At 48.6% G+C, this 6,165-nt stretch overlaps 1 long non-coding RNA gene across 1 annotated transcript; it reads left to right on the top strand.

Moving 5' to 3' along the window:
- The first annotated feature begins 2,982 nt into the window (after positions 1-2,982).
- LOC144176023 (uncharacterized) lies at positions 2,983-4,664 on the top strand. Its single transcript, XR_013323751.1, has 2 exons — positions 2,983-3,159; positions 3,631-4,664. It is a non-coding gene; the product is annotated as an uncharacterized LOC144176023 (long non-coding RNA).
- The last annotated feature ends 1,501 nt before the right edge of the window (positions 4,665-6,165 follow it).

Raw genomic sequence — 6,165 nt, 5'->3', positions numbered from 1 at the left:
CAAAAAAAAAAAAAATCATGCACTAAGCTTACACCAACTGCAGGAACAAAAAAACCCAGAATCCCTTTCGTTTTTAAATTAATGAAGGCACTGTCAAAAACACAACAAAAGCGGTGGCGATTGCTTCGCCGAAAGCCTGCCCAACATCGCCCGCTCCGCTTGGTGTCGCTACGGTTCAAACCACGATTCTTTGATCTGCGTGCGTCGATAATCGTCATCATTGCGTGAAAAGCACTCTGCAAAGTTTGCTTTCCTGCAGTGCGTTTTCGTGACGGGACGGTCGCCGTACCGACAGCCCATGAAACAACTGGCGGTCGACCAGTAAAAACTGGTATTAGTTTCGGCTCCGGCGGGCACAATTATTATAAACGACGTCACTCCTTCGTGCAGGGGTAGGAGAAGAGGGCGCTGAATTAGACGCTGAACGCGCTCGCGCGCCACTGCTGATTGCATGCTGGCCGCAGTGACTGGGCCAGCGCACCTAGCAAACCTGCACACCAGCTCGCAGGCTGCACCACATCACCGGCACGAAAAGCGGGCCCTGCGGAGTAGAAGGCGGCCGCTTTGTTTTCTCAAACTCGAGAACAGCACACCAGCAGGACGGGAAGGGAAGTTCTCGGCTGTTCAGTACGGTGCCGTTGCCAGGGCGCTGTACAGCCTCCCAACGGAACACACCACGGGGCACAAGAGCAGAGCCATGGAGGAAAAAAAAGCTTAGGAGAGGCCCCCAGCTATCCCCGCGCATTGGCAAAAGTGTGGAGGAAGTCACGTGTTTTCGGCGGCCATTGGAAGTCGCTTAGCAACGGCGTCCTAGCAACAGCCCGCCCGCCGTTCGCCAGTCATGGAGGAAAGGCAGCGCCTGCCTTGTCGTCCGATTGCGAAGATTGCTGCTTCGCTTTGCTGCGCTGTGGTCTTGCGGAACTCGAAAAGGATGCTGCGAGTTGCGACAGCTGCGCCGATGTGAATATGTCATTTAATTTCTACTTGCAAGTGCACCTTGTACCGCGTCAAGCTTTTGCTCCGGTCGCGATCACGACGCGCCTATTGAAGTGCAGATATCGTGAACGCGCCGTCCCGTCGTACGCGCGGACACCCGTCAGGTAGATTTTCGGGAAGTGATACACGGTGTGCAGTACGTAGGCGACTTGCAACCGAACGATTCGCAACTCAATTTTTTGGTTATCGCCGCTGCAATATATAGTTTGCTAGGCCGGCAATGCGCGGCAGCGCCTTTGCAACTGTTACAGGGTAGATTCCCAGTTGATATAATTCCATCGTCCTATTACCTTAGTAGGTGTCCGTCTGTTGACTGGAAGAGTGCTGGATCTGGAATCTGGATCTTTTTGTGGTCTCGCTCTGGATTTCGCTTTTCAACGCTTCATACTGCGAGGTATAGGGTATGAACGTTTTCAACTGATATCACCTTGAATTTATTGACACTGAGACAAGTTGAAACTTGGCGAAAAAAAGTTTATTGACGCCACCCACCCTCTCATTTTTTACTCAATAAAACGTTTTGCCTCCTCCTCCTCCTCCTCCTCCTTCGCAAAAAATTCTATCGAAGGCACGCGAACGGTAAAAACATTCCACAATTTTTTTAGCGTGAAATCTGCATGCAGTACTGCTTACCTATATATATAGAACGGCCGTTTAATTGACTAGTCGTCTCTGGGATTGCCAGTGAAACTGCTACGCAAACTTGGGCACTTTCCAGTCCGGTAGCCGCACGGCGTTTGCCCACTGTTTGCGGCGTTCTCCATCGCTTGGGAACCTATAAACGGCGGCGATTGCAAACAAAGGATGAATGCACACCAATGTACAGCAATACTTTTCAGCGGAATGATGCACTAACCGGTGGAAAGTGACGCCCAATTCCTTGGGTACCGATCGCGACTTGCAGCCTGGCACCGAGCATTGCGGCATTGTTAGAGCGAGCCGCTTCGCAAACCTGCTGCGGCCACACTGAAGACGTGTAACAGTGTAACCGCGCGTTTAGGTTCACGGTCACGCGCTGCAAAACGGCCTTCTACCTGCCTATCAGCTGATTTCCGCCGGCTCGGCGCTGGCAGATGCAGACGACAAGAGAGGCGATACAGGACGGAGGAGGCGGAGAAGGTGCACCGAGAGAGAAGGCAAAAAGAGTCCGCCAATGGCATGGAGGGCCAATGGTCCGCCATTCGACTTACAGAAATGGCGTTTCCGGCTGCGCTGGGTGTGACGTCAGGGCCTCTCCTAAGCTTTTCTTTCCTCCATGAGCAGAGCACTTTCGCGAAGCTGCCACACACAACTCCGGCGCACTCACTGCAAGGCGCGCGCACATCGATGACGATGTCGTCGCGGCGCGCTTCTGAAAAGACGCTCCGAAAAGACACTCGCAGCTGCTGCCACAACGCCTCAAAACGCGCGAATATTACATCCGCGACGAAGCAACCAAGCGGGACGCGCTTACTAGTAATACAACGCGCACCAAAGTACCACAAGCCACCATACCATAGAGAATTAAAAAAATTAGTATTTCTTTCTCTATGACCACACCACAAATAACCATTCTCACAAATGCTCACAAGCGAAAGTACGATGATGATGATGATGATCACTAAAGGCCTCCTCTTTGAATCGGAGTGACGGCGTGCGCCATCTAGCCTATTTTAGTAGTTTGAATTTAAATTTAGTCTCTCAACTCGGATTTCCTTTTAATTCTGTCCTGCCGCTACTCCTGGCTGCATAGAGTTTCTTACAATATAACTAGAGGGGAAACTGGCGCTGCGATCGTACGCCTCAATGGGCGTGATTAAGGTGGCTTAGGTCAACGTTACTAGATAGGTTCAGTTGTCAAACTCCCCATTCGTCCACCTGCCCTTCAGGGGAGGAATTAACCGACCGTTTCGGCGGGTGAGGATGAGCGCTAGGCGGATGTGACGTCACGTTTGTTCCCAGCGCTCCCGCGCGGTATGTTTACATTTTTCCGAGTGCTGCCTACACGGCGTGCGCGCCGTAGAGACGTAGAGATTCAAGTAGCCGCGTTTGACTTTTGCTGTCAACGCGAGTGTGAATGGTTGTCGCCCTGTCAATCGTCGTTCAACAGCTCCAGCGTCTTCTGGCTCTACGGCTGTGCAATCCAGCCGTGGGCGTTCAACTGTCCACCATCGGCCGACTCAGGTGAGCGCTCCTTTTTGGCGGGTTTGCAATCAGTTCGCATATCACCTACTGAAAAGCTCAATTGCTTTCTGCTCGCTGCAGTTATATTAGCGACGTTTACGAAATTCTTAACGTCACGTTCTCACCGTCTTGCGTCATTGTCACTGTTTATGCTGCTCTGTTCGCCTCTGTCGGCGATCGCGAGCTGTTGACGGTTTGTTGCACGGCGCGGAAACTCGCTCGCATGCAAACCCGTCTCGCCCATGGCGTTTCTTTGTCTCTTCTTTAATGTGGCGTCATTAAAATCACTTGTTAGCCTCGAGGCTTTTTCTAGACAATGTGCCTTGTGCTAACCGTGTTGTAACGAAAATGAACTTGCAGTAGGAGCGTGACAGGACGCTGTTGGGAAGGTTTTCGTGTGTGCGTGTGGTTCGTGAGGGCGTTGTAACCAACGGTGTTTCATTCCTCATGTTCCATTTCTTTCTCTTGCAGGATCTTTTGACTGCAGTCGCGGTGCCCCTAGCCTGCCTGCAGCACTCATCCTGCCATTCCAGTGGGAACTAATGTTCGCAGGCCACTTGTCACAACCTAACGGGTTCCCGCACTTGCCTGGCTTGTAATTTATGGTATACTTTAGATCCACCATTGCGTTCTCACTCTGTGCGTACATTTAAAGCGAGTGTTTACACTAACGTGGCAGTAGATAGCCATGAAGACAGCAGCGTGTGTACTGGAAATGCCTGCCAGTGAAAACAAAACCAAACGATCTACGGATCTATGCCAGCTTGACCGTTACAAGTCTTTCTGCGAGTATCAAAGCAATGAACAGCTGGGGATATCTCGTGTGCAGAATTGTGTTCTTCCTTCTATTTGTTATCTATTTGCTGGTATAAATTTAAGAATTGATAGTATGAGTAAGGTAGACAGAGAACAAAGTGATTGCGTTGCTCTTGGAAATACTTTACACGAAATAAAACTGCTTCCTGCGAGTTCGCACTGCTTAGTGCAGTAAAAAAGGCTCTGTATAGCAAATAATTTGATGCACCCAAACCCATCTGTGATGAAGATACGTTGTGCATGGATTATTTAAGGGCAAGTTATTAACTCTGGCAAAGCAAGAAAGTGACCTCTTTGTTGTGCAGAAAACTAGTTTAGTAGTAATTTTGGCTTTTGTCTGGACATTGTCAACAGGAATAGTAGCCTTGGCGCACGACTTTGTGGACACTTTCCTGTCGCCTTCCTTCAATGCCAACACAGCGGCGAAGACGCCTCGGCAATCGAAATCACATAATGTCAGGCAGTTACTGCTGGATCATTCATTCTACCATGAGGGCATCCTCTACAAGCCGTGAGGCCTTGCTCTGTTTTCTGCTGGGGCTCTTTTCGTTGCCAAGTGCCATGGTCTTTTTGGGTAAAGCTCCCCAAAACAAAGTGGTCTTGTCCCTGTTGGAATTGTCATGTTATCCGTATAAAATTCAGAACACTGATGCTTCTGCTGCAAATACAAGAAGTGCTGCAGATTTGCACATGTGGGAGCTCGGTTTTTATCTACGTGTGTGAAAGATGTGTCGCATGATACAGGGGGGAGATGCCATGGTGCTATAAAATATGTTAGAGAACTTTGGATTGTATCTAAAAAGGAGACAGCAAGCTCTGACGCTTCCTCTCTAACTCTGTAAGAGAAGGGCGCAGAGAACGATGTTTGATTTTAAAGGAGTTCAGTCATCGATGTGTCATGAAAAACTGATTTAAAAGGATGGCGAGGCATGGATGAAATTTTAAAAGCATAAAGGAGATCTGTGTATGCTCGCTGGCGTTGTAGGTTCCATTTGTTGCACTCCACATACATGCTTTCAACTGGACTAGTCCGGAAGGCACCACACGCCAAACGGAGCCCTAGATGAGGCACAGGGTCCAGCATTCTGAGGAATGTTTTAGTGGCTGACCCATAGACAACGCTACCGTAGTCCAATCGTACAATGCACCTTTTGTGTCGTCATATAGGGAGCCTCAATTTTTATGCTGCAGTGTAAACCATGCCAATGCATGTTTGTAAATGTCCATTCCACCAACAAATTCACGGCATGCCTTGACAGTAAGCGCAGTTTTGTGCATCTAGATAATCACCTGTACCTATTTATCACAGGCCTGCAACTTGCACATGGTCGGATTTAAGCACCCTAAATGTAGTAACTGTAGCCGACCATAACACATAATCTTGAAAACGCTACCTTATCAACGCGAAAGCAATATGTGGCCCATTGACTAAGCAGCCACTATCCACTGTCTGTGCTAGCACAACAGCTCCTAAATTGGCCGGCAGTGCAAAGAGTGAATTGAGTTCAAAACAACTTTGGGAAGAGTTGAAACCGCATGGGAACCAAACCCAGGACGTCCCTAGTGCAAATCCAGCATTACATCCTTGACACCACTATAGCTCAGTGGCTCTAGCTGACTTAAGGTGGAACCAGGGAGCGCATTGTGACCTTAAACTGAAAAAACGTCCAGAGGTACAAGCAACCCGAGATACTACGAGTTTGAAATTTCTTGGCGATTCATTAGGTCACACGCTCAAGCTACAACACATAGCCATAACAACCCCACTCAGGTGAATTGGCCAGTCACGATGATAGCTGCTGTCAGAAGCTCACGGCTGTTTCACCAATCCCCGTTTGTCTTAAAACAATGCTGCTTAAATTACACACTGGCCAACTGCACCTCGTCGAGTATATTTTACACTCCTGGCATTCTGCATTGCCCTTGTTTAGTGTTAAAGAACTATGTATTTGATCACATGTGAAGACTGCCATTTCTGTTGGAGAGCATTTCGTGCTTTCAACCTGAATGGGTTGACTCTCATCAATTCAACACTGACTGCGCACTTTGATTGTGGTGTAATAAATAGAAAACCTGCATAGAGCCAAAATACTGAAGAGTAAATTATGCTTGGCTTATACATTGCACAGCATAGCTGTAAACGTCAAAATTCGACTTTTTAGGTTTCACATGGCAAAGCTCGGCATAGCT

The sequence above is a fragment of the Haemaphysalis longicornis genome, unplaced genomic scaffold, assembly GCF_048455015.1.
Source record: "Haemaphysalis longicornis isolate Haplotype H1 unplaced genomic scaffold, Haemaphysalis longicornis Haplotype H1 scaffold_3, whole genome shotgun sequence".
NCBI classification, from domain to species: Eukaryota; Metazoa; Arthropoda; class Arachnida; order Ixodida; family Ixodidae; genus Haemaphysalis; species Haemaphysalis longicornis.
Note: the sequence above shows the minus strand (reverse complement) of the source record. Positions and strands in the feature narration are given on the sequence as shown.